General features: G+C 42.8%; 1 protein-coding gene and 1 long non-coding RNA gene across 4 annotated transcripts in view; one reads left to right on the forward strand and one right to left on the reverse strand.

Annotated features, from left to right (window-relative positions):
- Positions 1–8223, reverse strand: part of SLC20A1 (solute carrier family 20 member 1) — a 111714-nt gene extending 103491 nt beyond the window's left edge. Inside the window, 1 exon segment of the mRNA XM_029604238.1 lies at positions 7843–8223. The gene's annotated coding sequence lies outside the window, so the exon portion shown is untranslated.
- A 238-nt stretch (positions 8224–8461) lies between these two features.
- Positions 8462–16845, forward strand: part of LOC115092863 — a 69109-nt gene continuing 60725 nt past the window's right edge. The window contains exon 1 of one of the 3 annotated variants that reach the window (XR_003857102.1): positions 8462–8781. This is a non-coding gene — a long non-coding RNA (uncharacterized LOC115092863). The remainder of the gene's footprint in view (positions 8782–16845) is intronic. The other 2 variants (XR_003857100.1, XR_003857101.1) reach the window with 2 other exon arrangements.

The raw sequence follows: 16845 nt of genomic DNA on the forward strand, positions 1-16845 counted from the left end.
CCCTTGCCCATGGGACGACTTCTAGGGTCGATGTCATGAGGCAGAGGACTTTGAGGTAGTCCCATACCATGGGGCGAGCACCATTCAACAGTTTTTTTATTTATTTATTTATTTAACATTTTTCTATACCGGCATTTGTAGGACACATCATGTCGGTTTACAAGTAACTAGGAAAGGAAATTACAACGAACGGGGAAAGGGGGCTAGCAGGATAATATATAAAAGTACAGGTGAAGAGAGTCAACGAGCAGAGTTACAACTTTTGCATTCATGCTAGGGTTAGATATGCAAGTGAAATATATACAATGCTAAGGGGGCATGTGCACTTAAGAACTTAGCATATAGAACTTATTTACAGTATGAAGGAGGCAAGTGCACGTATGTACAGATAAATGCTGGTGCAGGGGGGAGGAAGAAAGGGAGGGAGCAGGAAGGGAGAGGAGAAAGGGAAAAGGAGCAGGGGGGTGTGGAGGGAAAAAACAGTGGTACAATTGAGCCAGGGTATTTTCAGGGAGAGCTTGCTACGGGGTGAGGAGGGCGGGGTAGGCGGAGGATGAGGGGGGCTAGGGGAGGGAGGAGGGGGTACAGGGAAGGTATAGGGGAGGTCAGGGAGAAGGTAGGTAGGCTGGGCGGGAGCTGAGGAGTTCTCAACTGGTCCATCAATTTCCTTCTCCTTGTAAGGGGAAGGAGAATCTTGTCTTCTTGGGTGTCGAACCGGACTCCCAGGTATTCTAGGGATTGGGAGGGCTGCAGGCAGCTCTTGGTTGTGTTGACAACCCACCCGAGGTTCTGCAGTAGATTCTTGACTCTGGTGATTGCCTGATGACTTTCTTCTGGAGATTTTGCCCTGATCAGCCAATTGTCCAGGTATGGGTATATGAGGATTTCCTTTCCTCAGTGTTGCTACCACCATGATTTTGGTGAACGTCAGAGGGGTAGTAGCAGGTCAGAAGGTTAGCGCCCAGAACTGGTAGTGGTGATCCATGATCACGATGTGTAAAAAGCGCTGGTGGTCGGGATGGACCGGGATGTGCAGATAGATCCAGGGAGGTCAGAAATTCTCCCGGCTGTACTGCCCTTATGACCGAACGTAGGGTTTCCATGCGGAAGTGTGGTACCCTCAGGTATCGGTTGACAGACTTGAGGCCGGAATGTTCCCTCTTTCTTGGGGACAATAAAATAGATGGAACAGTGCCCAGTATTTTGTTGGTACATGGGGACTGGTGTTATAGCCTCTAGGGAGAGCAATTTTGTCAGTGTGGTTTCCACTGCCGTCCTCTTGGAGGGGGAGTGGCAAGGGGATTTCAGAAATTTGTCTGGGGGGATGCTGTGGAAGTCCAGATAGTATCCCTCTCGAATGATGGTTAGGACCCACTTGTCCAATGTTATCTTGACCCATCTTTGGTAGAATAGGGCAAGCCTGCCCCCCTATGGCTTCTTCCTGTAGATGGGTCTGTTGATTCTCATTGTGGGGTGCGGCTGGGGCCTGGACCTGATCCGGCTCCCCCCTCTTGTTGTGTTTGTTCCGAAAGGACTGGCCCCTGCCTGCGGGGCGAGGTGCTTGGTATGTATTCTTGTACGATCTGAAGCGCTGTGATCCTCTGCCCTTGGATGTTCGGGGAGAGGGCGATGGTTTCTTTTGTTCTTGTCCTCCAGTAGCAGACGTACTGGGGATTCGCCCCATTTGTTGGCCAACTTCTCCAGTTCGCTTCCGAACAGGAGGGCTCCTTTAAAGGGCATTATCGTGAGTTTCGTCTTGGAGGTCGCGTCGGCTGACCAGCTTCGGAGCCAGAGCTGTCTTCTGGCTGCCACAATGGATGAGATGCCCCTGGCTGAGGTGCACACCAGGTTGGACGTCGCATCCGTGAGGAAGGATCTCTCTGGTTCTAATGTTTCGACGGGTGTGGTAACATTCCTGGTAAGTGATAAGCAGGCATGTGTCACCATGGCACAGCAGGCAGCGATCTGTAGTAACATAGCTGCTGCATCAAATGACTGTTTAAGGATGGATTCCTGACGTCTGTCCTGGGCATCCTTGAGTGCCGCTCCTCCAACTGGAATGGTAGTGCGCTTCGTGACAGCGCAGACCATGGCGTCCACTTTGAGGAACACCAGGAGTTCTTTGGCTGAGGGTTCCAGTGGATATAGGGCTTCTAGGGCCAGTCCTCCTTTGAAACTGGCCTCTGGAGCATTCCATTCCAAGTCGATCAGTTGTTGTACGGCCTGCAGCAATGGGAAATGGTGTGAGGCATGACAGAGCCCGAACAGCAGAGGGTTCGTCTTTGGCTCCGCTGTGGCACTTGTGCCTGGGATGGCCAGCTCCTTCAAGCTCAGAGACACGAGGTCTGGTAACTCGTCTCTGGAGAAGAAACGTATCATGGTTCGGTATAGTTCCGTTCCTGGAGGGATTTCTCCTTCCTCCAGGAGTCTGGTTCTTCCTCCGAGGTGTCTGTGTCGCCTAAGAGGAGGCTTTTGTCCAGAGGGGGCACGTCTCGGGGAGGCCGAGAGGGGCCTGGAAGGTTTTGGTCTCCTGGTGGAGGTTGTGGCACAGATTGTGCCTGGACAAAGGTTTGCAGCCCTTTGAAGAATTCTACCCAGGAAAAGGTTCCTGGGACCATATTGAAACCAGCGGCATTCCCCGAGGGGCCCAATTGAGTAGGGACTGAGCCAGGGATAGAGAGGTCCGGGGTACTGTCGTTGGTGGAGCCGGATGGGGGGACTTGTCCTGGTTCCCCCGGGCCACTTCGTGTTGTGCCGCTCTCAGGTGGCAGGCTGGGCAGAGAGCTTGTCCCTTGGCTGGTGGTGCCATGATTTGAGTGCGTGGGTCATTCAAAACTCATCTGTGCACCTATTCGCTCCAGGTGCGAAGATGGCGCACATAGCGGCCTGCACGCACTCGTGAGATGCGCACGCCGTTGTGCGCACTAGCTTAATTTGTGCGCCCAGCGCTGTTGAGCATGCCTCTGTGCGCGCGCCTCTGTGCGCACAAGTAGTTTATGCGCCCGGCTCGCCGCTGTATGCACGGCTCAATTGTGCGAACAATACGACGATCGGGGGGGGGGTGGGGTGGAGATAGCGCCAGCGACCACGCGGGCAAGACAGCAACCCCCCGGAGGGTCTCCACAAGAGAGGACCCTCGTACCGAATCAGGGTCTAGCCTGGACGGGGCTGCTCAACCCGATGGGACAGACGCCAGCGGGCGATCTCGGAGTCTCAGAGACCAGAGACTAAGAAAAGTTTTCTACCTTGCCTTGTCTCGGCGCTTCCTGGTCTCTTGCCGAGCGTTCTCCGGCTGCTGGGGGGGGGGGGGGGGGGAGGGAGGGAAATACCTTCACCGCCACGCTCTGTATTGCACCCGCTGCCTCTCAGCCGCTCCCTCCTGGGGGCTAAGTCCACGCCGGGAACCAGCTACCGGACCGAGGCTTACCTCTGGGGGATCTTGGAAATCACTGGGGGGGGTCCCTTAGGTATCACTGCAGGAGAGCGGTGGTCGTCTTGTAGAGGTAAGATTTTGTAATTTTCTTTCTTCTTTGGTTTGGATTTCCTAACGCTGTGCCAGCGTGTGTAGAGTCCCAAACTGCTAAGGAGACGGAGAAATACTGAAGAGCAGAGCTTCCTGCACGGGTATATGTAGTGCTGACAAATCTGACTCCAACTGCTATCAGGAGCACACTATACCCATTGGTACTGAGTCCATCTGCTACACACTAGGAAATATTAAGTTTTTAACGGGGTGGGGGGGGGGGGGGGGGGGAAGAAGATAGATACACACATCTATGCTGTGCTCAATCAAGGGGAATGCCAGAGTGAGAATTCCTGTACATGCTCAGAACAAAAGCTCTATTAATTAGAAGAAAGAGGACTGTTCAGGCCACCAGATACCACTAACCCTACATATGTCATAGCTAGACTGAGCCCTGCTTATCGACAGAAAGTACCACCAAATTTCAGGTTAAAGATTCAGTGATCCGCTGAATGAGAAACTTTACTGGCTGGCCAAGTAGCTCAAATGAACAGTTCATTTAACAGCAGGAAGCAGAGGGTTTAAGTGTATGCTGAGGACTGATTAGTGCATGTAGTAGTATAATGGTAATAGGGTAATTTTCTTCATAAAGACACATACACAGCTTACCTGAATATAAGGCTGCTTCATATCTGAAAAAAGGTAGTGTATTTTTTGTAGGTCATTTGTCATTTACTGACTTGATAAAAATAAAATTGGGCTGAAATCTAAGTTTTAGAAAGTTAGTTAAGTTTGTTGAATCTAATTTCTTACAATAAAATCAAAACTACTTAGTCAAGTCTGCCAATATACTTGGTGCTACTGAAATATGATCACACTAAATGATTCAACACCAAATACATGAACTGACCCCAAGAACACTTTTCTAAGTTGGCCAAAATAGATCCACAACTTCTATCCCCAAATCTTCAGAGGAATCTAGGTAGCACTACATTTTTAGGTAGAAGAAAGGATTTGAGCCTTCAGTTCAGCCTACATATCACTGTGAATCAGGCATTGCTATTACAAAATTCAAGAACTAGTGGTAAAAAATAAAACAAACATGCAGAACAAGACAATTGGTGTGGACAGAGACTAGATAAGCTGTAGTGTTTTTATAACATGTTCCTATATTTCACCACACCCCATGGGTATTACAATCATGAGTTCAATGAGCATTGAAAATTAAAATTATATTTGCCAACATTAAATGTGTGATGAGCAGGAGAGGAGACAAAGAGAAGCTATTGCCCCTTATCAATCCAGTGCAGATGGATTGCCTACTTAAAAGCAAAAGCATTTCCTGGGCCCGCCCTCATATAGCTATCAGATTAGTTGCAAACTTAAAATTTACTGTACCTTCCCGCTCATTTCCAGTGTCTGTTAGATAATAAAATCAGCTAGTCAAACTGGCAACAGCCCAATCACTAAGTTCTGCTACCTACCATTGGGACCAAACCTTTTATGTCTGTATTAAGTATATAATGCACTGGTTACCAAAAACAAAAAAAAATTTTTTTTGAACTGCCTTTGTTTCCACATCAGTTTCATCACTCCTTCCGCCTCACAAGATAAATGCATTTAATGCTAAAATATGAAGTTCTCCCAAGTCAGTTTTCAATACTGCTAAATTTGCACTTTATGTCCCCACCATGTTACAATTTCTAGTGTATTTGCTCAAGTGACAGCAACCAAGATAAACTTCTGTTCATAAATTCCTCCTCTCAAAACTACAGAGCTCAATAAAAATCTAAAAAGCGTCTGCAACTAGTTTTCACTGCCTTACCTGAAAGTTTGAATAAGGGGAAGGGCAAACCTCTCCCTTTTCTTTCAAAAGTAGCTCATAACAATTTGTTCTCACTGTAAGACAAGGTCTCCCAATAACTAATTTAACATCCACCCAAAAATAAGATTTAAGAACTAAAAAAAATTAAAATTGGGTCCTTCACAGAGTACTGTAAGCATCTTATTGCAAAATGATTGCACACATTGTGTTCCAGTGTATTTAATTAGTATTATAACAGATAAACTTGTCTTACCCTCGGAAGACATCAAGCCATAACTCCAAAAAGTATCCTGACAGAAAATACTAGGTAATTTCAGTTGATCGCATCATTAGTTCACCAACATTCTTAATAGCTTACTAACTGATGGCATCTAGAGATTAAAATGGCATATCCAGTCTGCCCAGTTGATATTCATCCTATTTTGGTTGACGTGAATATAAAAAACTGCCAGACACAATCCAACACAAACTCCCCCTTTGCATTTTGCAACCAACCCTAGTATCTCTCAAGAATAGCCAAGTCTATCACTATAAAGTCTCACACCCTTCCCTCCATTTAAGAAATGTTAAAAAAAAAAACCCAACACCAAGTAACAATACATTTATAGCACATAGTTCAGCATTTTTCACCCTATATATCTGCAATCTATAACTTATTTGGTTTTTAATCCAAGTCACATGCCTTCTCTATTATATAGGATCTACAAAGTAAAAAAAACCAGTAGACTAATTTACATATACCCAGAAAAACTTTTTTTAGAACTGTTCAATCAGTAATCTGAATTCTAATGGTTCAAATGGAAACACCTTTAGACTCATCTATTTGAAGAAGTGTTCATGTAAATATGAGGAATGCACCAGTATTTTAGGTTTTTTTTATTTGCTTGTATTATGTTTGATTGTTTTAATTTTATTTCCTATACTTTGCTTAGCATGACAGATAAGCAAAATCATGAAAGTCATGAATACACCATTTTCCTGATTCCCAATAACCAAGTAAATTGATCAAAATTATGTATTGTGCATGATGTCCATCTGTGCCATTGTCTAGGATTTCTCATTTACAACTATCTCCTACAATCACAGAAGCCACACTGCATTAACAATTAACAAGGGAAGGAATACGTTTTACCATCTGTCTTCACCAAGCAAGACTTGGCTGCAAGTGACAAAAGCTACAGGGGTTTGAAAGTTCTCTATATAGTTTTTGACAATGGTAACTGCTACAGCTTGATTAAAGCATACTTCAGGTTTAAGAGCATCAAGATTCACCCTAATTTCCATAGAGCAGTAGTTTCTGAATTTATCCAGTCTAGATCCTCATTTCAGCTAGGCCAAAAATAGCAAGGTCCACCACAAAAAAAAAAGAAAATGGCTTCCAAAATCAATTCAATGTTCTATTACAGCTTTTAAATGTATATCTATTTAAAATCGACAAGGAATGTTCACTATGGCCCTGGTTAAGTGGTCACTATTATGCTTGTCCACTTGGTCACCTTTAAAAAGTAGTAATTTTATATTTGGCAACATTGGGAAAATTTTGACACCTTGAACCTCTAGCCAAAGCACTACATATACAACCTTCCATCAAATCTGCCGTGTTCCACCCCACCACCACCAATTTCCTCCAAGGAAAGCAAATGGGGTTTTAAAAGAACACATCCCTATATACTTTTCACAGAAGGAAATGCAGGGATCCAGACTGAAATTAATCTGCACTTCAAGCAGGTGAATCAGACTTGGCTAGCTCCCTATCATCGGCAGCCTGAGTCACAGAAACATGCTCCCAGGTATTGCCCTGCCCTTCCAAAAACGAAGGGGCACTTATAAAAGGACATCATCCCTTCTTGATCGCATTTCTTCCAAAGATGCTCATGTGGATTCAATCACCCAACCATGTGCATCACTAACTAGAAAGGCAGGATATCCCTGAATGTCATTCCTAGTGTCGGGGGTCGGGGGGGGGGTGGCACATTCTGTAAGACATTCTCCTGGTAAGGTACCGTTTCCCTCGAAGGGGCTTGGGGTGGACAGGTCGGAAAGTCAGCCAAATTAGAATGAACCCCAATCTAAGAGGTTAAAATTAATACAAGTGTATAATATAGCTCATGCCGAACTCGGCCACTTGATAAAAAGTTACTCTCACTCTCTCTCACCTCTTTATATATACTGTCCTGTGAATATATAGATATATAGCTAACAAAATTTTTAATTTACACTATAATTAATTCAGTATTCTAGTTTCAGCTCTTAACCCATGGCCGAAGAGCAGGAACCCTCCACGTGGGGAGCAAAGGCCCCAGACTAACTGGGGTCCTAGAGCACCTCAAGAACCACGTCCCATGCCAGAAACTCTTAGCGTTAATATATCATTTACTTTTTAAAAAGTATACAATATGCTAAATACATTATAAAGGTCCCTACGAACGTATAAGAGGAAATAAAAAGGGAATCTACCATTCTAAGCAATTTTTTTTTTTTTTTTTTTAGAAACCAAGCACTAATCGTCAGTTCAAATAAAAAAATTGAAGGGTTTAAAAATGTTTTTACTTACCAATTATTCAATTACGAGTCAAGTACACTACCGCACTCACTTGTCCTACAAAGGAAACCGGATCCGGCTAGAAATTAAATAATAAAAAAGGCGCGCGCGCGCGGGTGATGCGCTTAAGAAACGGAAAGAGCGCGCGCGCGCGTTCGCTTATTCCCTCTACCGGAGGGAAAAAAATAAAAATTTAAAATCACCGCCTCAAATACTACTACTATTAATAAAACTTTACCTCATAAAATGTATATAAAACTGCCTTTCTCCGTCTCCAATAAAAATTATAAATGTTACCCAATTGATCAATATCTTAACAGTCGCGCGGCAGTCTGTTAAGAACAATAAAGCCTAAACAGAAAAGCGCACGCGCAATGGGAGCCATCATCTGAAAAGCACGCAGCCGGCGCCGGCTTATATCAGCTCAGCACCACGTGACAGAATCTCTCCCACCCAGGAAGGTAGCCCCTGTAAATTTCATTATCCTGCAATCAAGCCGACCTTCGGACCTTTGTTTCTGTTCCGCTTTTTAGAAAATATGTATTCATTTACCTGTACTTCGTTTCCATTTAGGCAAAAATAATAATTTTTTTGGTACATAAGGCTTGCACAAGGCCCGTTGCCGCAAACCCCGCCCATCCCCCTTTGTGGCCACGCTGCTGCAGCGTGACCGGGCTCTGATTGGGTGGAACTGTCATTCGTTAACCCGGCCTCTCCTGCTTCCCCCTTCCCTTCCCGTTGTAATGACATCAATGGCTGTGCGGGCACCACCTCTCTACAGCCCCCACGTGTTCGTGGCAGAGTCTGCGGCTACGGTTCCGGCTCAGGAGAAAGCCATGGGGAGCAGGGCTGGGGTGGAGAGAGAGAGAGTGAATCTGAAGGTGGTTTGTTTATCCCCGTCTCTTGGATGAGTTGCTAAAACATTTTTTTTCTCCAAACTGCCCTTGGCTGGTATGTGACCTCAGTCTTCGCGCAACATCACACATCCTGTGTAATGAAGGGCTGTGCGCAAACTTTGGCACTGTTGTGTTGTGTTTGTGGTCGTCGTGGTAAAAGGCAATTGTTATGTTTTAAACTATACGGTATTGAGCATAATTAGACTTTACATGAGGCATATAACGGGAGACATACGGTAGAAAATCTGTGTGTATATGTGCATGTGTGTATATATATTTTGCACTGAACACCTGTACACCCACACATACATATGTATATGTGATATATACACAAACAAAATAAGGACAAGCATTGTTTACTGCACTGTTACAACAGTCCAACTTGTCCTGGGGAAAATAATCTTTAAAGAATCAACAAAGGCATGAGCAGGGTGTGCATTAAAGAATTTTGACATAGATGCTAGGCCAAGGATTGTCAGACAAATAGTGATCTTTGATTATTCCCAAACATTTTATATACAAATATATATTAAATATTAATTTTTATTAGAACTCTAGTGTATCTGAGGGATTGGTTGCATAACAAGGGGTTATTTTTAGGACCACTGGGAAAAGCAGCTTGCATTTAATTCATGATACAGATTTTGAAAAATTACTCCTGCTTTAACTTGTAAGACAGATAATAAGGGGTGTATGTGCATTATTGCTCATGAGCTTTAGTCAGTAAAGGCTTTATATGTCCTTTGCCAATAGTGAAAACTCTGTGATGTGCTGGTGTGAGCCCAAAGGATAAAAAGTGAGGTGAAAGAGGCTATTTTGGCCAAAGATCTTCATTCAAAAATTGGAAGAAGGATCCATCAGAAGAAAATAGGATTATGCCTAAGTATTGGCAAGTTAAATGTAAGACAGTGACAAGACAGGCTAAGAGAGAATTTGAAAAGAAGTATGCTGTAGAGGCAAAAACTAACACTAAAAACTTTAAAAAATATATCCGAAGCAGAAGGCCTGCGAGGGGGGCGGTTGGACCGGGAAATGATCAAGGGCTTAAAGGGGCACTTAGGGAAGATAAGGCCATCGCAGGAAAAGTAAACAATTTATTTGCTTTGGTGTTTACTGAAGAGGATGAGTTATGAATGTATTGAACTGACCCATGAATGTAAAGACCCATGTTATGTATTATTCCTCTTTCAAGTATTGACCTGAGTCATGAATGTATTGATCTGACCCTATGAATGTATAGACCCATATTATGAATGTCTCATCAAAGTATTGAATAGCCATGATCTATGAATGTTTCTTGTGAACCGTTGTGATCTTTATTAGGGATGTTGGTATATAAAATGCTTAAATAAATAAGGATGTTGGGGAGATACCTGTTCTGGAGAAGGTTTTCAAGGGTGATGATTCAGATGAACTGAACAAAATCACTATGAACCTGGAAGATGAGGTAGGCCTGATTGACAAACTAGTGTAGTAAATCACCTGATCCGGATGGCATACACCCTAGGATTCTGAAAGAACTAAAAAATGAAATTTCAGACCTATTTCAGTTAATTTGTAACCTTTCATTAAAATCATCCATTGTACCTGAAGATTGAAAGGTGGCCAATGTAACCCTGATATTTAAAAAGGGCTCCGGGGTGATCTGGGAAACTATAGACTTGAGTTCAGTGCTGGGAAAAATTCCTGAAACGGTTATAAAGAATAAAATCACAAAACATTTAGATATACGTGGTTTAATGGGACTCAGCCAGCATGGATTTACCCAAGGCAAGTCTTGTCTCACAAATCTCCTACATTTTTTTTTGAAGGGGTGAATAAACGTGGACAAAGTTGAACAGGTAGATATGGTGTATTTGGATTTTCAGAAGGTGTTTGACGAAGTCCCACATGAGAGTCTTCTAAGAAAACTAAAAAGTCATGGGATAGAAGTCAATGTCCTTTTGTGGATTGCAAGCTGGTTAAAAGACAGGAATCAGAGACTAGGATTAAATGGTCTGTTTTCACAGTGAAGTGCCTCAGGGATCTATTCTTGGACCGATGCTTTTTAATATATTTATAAATGATCTGGAAAGGGGTACAACAAATGAGGTGATCAAATTTGTGGATGACACAATATTATTCAGAGTAGTTAAATCTCAAGAAAATTGTGATAAATGGCAGGAGGACCTTATGAGACTGGAAGATTGGGCTTCCAAATGGCAGATGGAATTTAATGTGGACTAGTGCAAGTTGATGCATATAGGGATAAATAACCCTTGCTGTAATTACATAATGTTAGGTTCTATCTTAGGAGTTACCATCTAGGAAAGAGATCTAGATGTCATAACAGCTCAGTGTGCTGTGGCGATCAAAAAAGCAAACAGAATGTTAGGAGTTATTAGGAAGGGAATGGCAAATAAAACGGAGGTTGTCATAATGCCTCTGTATTGCTCCATGGTGAGACTGCATCTTGAATACTGTGTGTCTTTGCATCTCAAAAAAGATATAATTGCACTGGAGAAAGTGCAGAGAAGGGCAACCAAAATGATAAGGGGAATGGAACGGCTGCCCTATGAGATAATGCTAAGGAAGTTAGGGCTGTTCAGTTTGGAGAAGAGACAGCTGAGGGGGGATATGATAAAGGTCTACAAAATCATGAAAGGACTTGAAGAAGTTAATGTAAATCTGTTGTATACTCTCTTAGATAATAGAAGGACCAGGGGGCACTCCATGAAGTTAGCAAGTAGCTCATTTAAAACAAATTGAAGAAAATTCTTTTTCACTCAGTGCATAGTTAAGCTCTGGAATTCATTTCTAGAGGATGTGGTTACGGCAGTTAGTGTAACTGTGTTTAAAAAAAGGTTTGGATAAGTTCCTAGAGGAAAAATCCATAAACTGCTATTAATTAATAAGCAATAGTAGCTTGAGATTTATTTAAGGTTTGGGTACTTGCCAGGTACTTGTGACTTGGATTGGCCATTGTTGGAAACAGGATGCTGGGCTTGATGGACCCTTGATCTGACCCAGTATGGCAACTTCTTATGTTTTTATCTCACCCGGTGAAACAGAGCTGGCAAGAGTCCCTTCATAAGAAATTGATAGCACATTGCTGTCAGATCTCTTCATGAATAAGACCATAAAATAAACAGTTGAAAATGTTGCATACCAGAAAGGTGGCTCAGTGGTAGTGTTGTACACTGCCATACAGAAGACGTATTTATTATTTATTTATTGTTTGCACATCACATCGGTTTACATGGAACTACATAGGAACAAAAGAATGATATCAGAAAAGAAGTTACATCTCAAATTTATATTTTTGAGCTTGATTCTCCAGTTAGGTCGTCCTGGGCTACAGAGGCAGTATGCACAGCCCTTGATGGGGTGGTAGGGGGAGGAGGGGAGAGTCCCTGTTATCTCGAAATGGGAAACCTGGTGAAAAGATTTAGGGCCCAAGATTGCAGGGAACTGAAGGGAGCTCTGTGATCCCCAGCCATTGGAGGATGGTGGTTCATAAATGAGTGATGCAACACACCCTGTTTTCCCCCTCTCCTTCTCCTTTGCACCGTCCCTTCATGACTTCACTTCCCCTCTCTTTTACCATTTGCATTTTTTAAATTATTTTATATTTAGTGCACACCTTTTCATTGGTAGTTCAAGGTAAGTTACATTCTGGTACAGTAGATGTTTCTCCTTCCCCAGAGGGTTTACTATCAAAGTTTGTACCTGAGGCAGTGGAGAGTGAACTGACTTACTAAAGGTCATAAGGAGCATCAGCAGGAGAAGTGAGATTTCAATGCTAGCTTCCCTGGTTTTTGGCCCAGTGCTCTAACCACTAGGCCGTTCCTTTACTCTGCATCTCTGGCGTCTTACATTTTTTTATTCCCCAGTCCTCGCCCCGTGTTACAGGTAGTCTGTAGCCTGTTCTGCACCTGAGACTTCAGTAAAATATGAGGATTCCCAGGAAACGTCCTGAAACATTTCCAGCAGATCCCTGGCAGGCAATCATGGATTGTGGTGCTCAGGCATTGCTTCCAAGGATTTCCCCCTCGTTGCTCTCTGCCTCATGCTCTAACCTGTTCCACTACTTTTTAGTACAAAAACTGATGGTGACTAGAGAATTAGATCGAAGGTGTTTGCTAGATGTGATTTGTTTACATTTCAGACACAAAATGGGTTGAATTAGTACAAGAGCTAATTGTAACATATATAACATAGTAACATAGTATTGACGGCAGAAAAAGACCAAATAGTCCATCCAGTCTGCCCAGCAAGTTTCTTATGGTAGTAACCGCCGCTCCGTGCAAGTTACCCCATGTTTCTTTTAAGGGTAGTAGCTGCCGCTGTGTGCAGATTACCCCCAAGTCTTATATATTAACATAACAGAAAACAGGGACCAGCTAGCGTCCAATATATTACCACCAAAATAACTAGCTATGGGAAATTGCACAAATTATGTTGGAAAAACATGCTGTTAAAAAACCAACCTTTATTAAACTAATGGTTATTTAATTAAAGTAGAATTTATCTCTTTGGGGTATTTTTAAACAGAAACAAAGACTTCAGAACTGGTAAATCAGGTTTGTTGACCAAGATTTTTTAGAACCAGTAAGCTCAATCATAGGTCTTTATGATGTTTCTCTTTTTTAATTTTTACTAAAAGCACTTTCACTCTTGAAAAGAGTAACTTAGTAATCCTGAAGATCAACAGTTGTCTGTTGTTCAAATAATTGTAACAAATTGAGTCCAGGTTATAAGATATTTTCAAACAGTGTGTATGAATTGTTTCAGCAGTAGTTAAACATTTTTGGTCAACTATTTCGGCGGCGGCTGATTTCTGCCTCTGGCTACCACACTGTTTATAAGCGTTTTCTCCACACGAAAATTTGTTAATTAAAAGCCCATGGGAAGCCCACACGTTATGAGTTAAGACTGTCTCAATCCGCCCTGAGGAAGCGTTAAGCGAAACGTTAACGTTGGCGGGGATTCATGGCACAGACTTGTTTAAGGCAAAAAGAGAAAAAAACTACAACAAGTCTTAAGATAAGTGCATTATGGTTTGGGACAAAGATCCATTGCAATAATCTTGTCCCTTAAATGAAGAAATGTTAACCATGGGCTTTTAATTAACAAATTTTCGTGTGGAGAAAACGCTTATAAACAGTGTGGTAGCCAGCGGCAGAAATCAGCCGCCGTGGCAGCCAGCGGCATAAATTAGCCGCCGCCGAAATAGTTGACCAAAAAAGTTTAACTACTGCTGAAACAATTCATACACACTGTTTGAAAATATCTTATAACCTGGACTCAATTTGTTACAATTATTTGAACAACAGACAATTGTTGATCTTCAGGATTACTAAGTTACTCTTTTCAAGAGTGAAAGTGCTTTTAGTAAAAATTAAAAAAGAGAAACATCATAAAGACCTATGATTGAGCTTACTGGTTCTAAAAAATCTTGGTCAACAAACCTGATTTACCAGTTCTGAAGTCTTTGTTTCTGTTTAAAAATACCCCAAAGAGATAAATTCTACTTTAATTAAATAACCATTAGTTTAATAAAGGTTGGTTTTTTAACAGCATGTTTTTCCAACATAATTTGTGCAATTTCCCATAGCTAGTTATTTTGGTTATATATTAACATAACATTTTTACTGGGTGAAGAGCCTTCTTGAAAATTCAGACAATGCTGATTGACATGCTTTGCTTTTGGCTTGGCTGTAGAAGCTGTCCTGTGCTTTTTCCCTCAAGTCTGCATATCAGTACCCCCAACCATAAAAGTCAGGGCCCAAGTTGGCTATCGTCTGAATCCAGTTCCCCTTGCGGAGAGTGATTTTGCAGTTGCATCAAAAGCATCAAGACTTATCGGTTAAGGGTAGTTATTCCTATGCATATTGTTAAGGATAGTAACCACCACCGAGAAGGTTACCTCATACACCCTTTTCTTCATTTCTGTTTTCCAGCCTCTAGGGATCCACAGTGTTTATCGTTTGCCCCTTTGATTTCTTTAACTGTTTTTGTGTTCACCCCCTCCTCTGGAAAGGCATTCCAGGCATCCACCACCCTTTTTGTGAAGAAATATTTCCTAATGTTGGTTCTGAATCGTCCCCCCTGGAGTTTCATTTTGTGACCCCCCCCCCCCCCCCCCCCACTTAGTTCTACTGTTTCCTTTCCAGTGGAAAGTTTGTGCATCATTAAAACCTTTCAGGTATCTGAAGGTCTGTATCATATCCTCCCTGCACCTTCTCTCTTCCAGGGTGTACATAATTTAGATCCTTCAGCCTCTTCTCATACTTCTTCCAATGCTGACCCCACACCATCTTGGTCGCCCTTCTTTGGACCGCCTCCAACCTGTCTCTATTCTTTTTGAGGTACGGGCTGCAGTACTGAATGCAGTTATCCAGGTGAGACCTCACCAAGGACCTGTACAAGGACATCACCTCCTTTTTCTTACTGGTTATTCCTCTCTTTATGCAGCTCAGTGTTCATTTAGCTTTAGCTATTGCCTTGACACATTGCTTCGCTGCCCTCAGATCATCAGACACTAACACTCTAAAGTCCCTCTTCCAGTCCGATCCCTGTGGCACTCCACTTAACACCATTCTCTCTTTTACACTCTATCTCCTGTCAGTCAACCAGTTTGTAATCCATGCCACTACCTTGGCGCTCACTCTGAAGCTTCTCATTTTGTTCACGAGACTCCTATGCGGGAACATATCAAAAGTTTTGCTGAAATCCAAGTAAATCACATTGAGTGCTCTTCCCTGATCCAATTCTGTAGTCACCCAATCAAAAATTTCAATCAGATTTGGCTGCAATCAAAAATTTCAATAAGATTTGACTGACAGTACCTTACCCTTGGTGAATCCATGCTGTCTCAGGTCAAGCAACCCAACGGATTATAGATAGTTCATTATCTTTTCCTTCAGCAGAGTCTCCATTAATTTTTCCCACCACTGAGGTGAGGCTAATTGGTCTGTAGTTTCCAGCCTCCTCTCTGCTCCTACTCTTGTGGAGAGGGGCCACCTCCACTCTTCTCCAGTCTCGTGGCACGACTCCCATTTCCAGGGATCTATTGAACAAGTCTGTGAAAGTAACTGAGAAAATCACCTAGGCTGGAGCAGAAAACCACACTGACTCTAGCCTTTTCTAATGCAATCTTAACTTTTATTAACATACACAGCACTTTAACACAAAATAGATTGTCTTACCTCAGGATAGCGTACACACAAACCTTCAGAGAGGTTCAGGAGCTCCTTACTTCTGAAGACACAGGGGCCTCAAACCCAACTAGGCTTATACTCTTATCCTGCCCCAGCTGGTCCCACCCTCAAGATTCTCCCTGCCTAGTGGGGTCTTGCCCACAGACTCTCTCACTCTGTGGGATGTAAGGTGGACCAGGCATCTAGCCTGGACCTGCACATACAAAAAGGGGGAAAACAGGGTCACTTCATCACAAGGTCTTTCAGGGGACCCGTCTTAGCTCCTTTAATATCCTGGGATGTAGCTCATCCAGCCCATTGCCCTTGTCCACTCTCTGTTTCCCTAGCTCTTCCTACATTCTCTTCTGTAAACAGAGTTTCATCTACTCCACCCCTATCAACTGCCTTTTTTTATATATGCGCATGTATTTCTCCTAAATTTCAGCAAAGATTTTCATGCTGTGCCGCATAAATGGGCTCATAAACATGGTGGACACTGTTTTGGTGATAGGCTCAGAGCATGGTGCTAAATGGAATTCATGCTTGAGGAAAGAAATGTGAGTGTGTCTCAGAGAACAGTCGAGTTTCTGTTCAGTATCTTTGTAAGTGATATTGTGTGACTCAGATTTGCAATAGAGTAGGCACGACAAGAACAGACAAAATGAGAAGTGATCTAAGAAAGCTTGAGTGGTCAAGTGCTTGGCAGCTAAGATTCAATTTAAAAATGTGTAGAATCGTGTGTGGGAGGATTACATGATAGGAGATGAGAAACTGACAAGCATCGGCCAGGAGGGGGGACCTTGGGGTGAGCATATCTGATGGTGTCAAGGTAGCAAAAATGTGAAGCAGCAGTAGCTACAGCTAGAGGGATGCTAGTCTTTGTCCCAGTTACCATGAATTGGTCCATCCATTCTGCCCAATTGTCTCCCTATCTAGTT

This window comes from Rhinatrema bivittatum, chromosome 5, assembly GCF_901001135.1.
Source record: "Rhinatrema bivittatum chromosome 5, aRhiBiv1.1, whole genome shotgun sequence".
Taxonomy (NCBI): Eukaryota; Metazoa; Chordata; class Amphibia; order Gymnophiona; family Rhinatrematidae; genus Rhinatrema; species Rhinatrema bivittatum.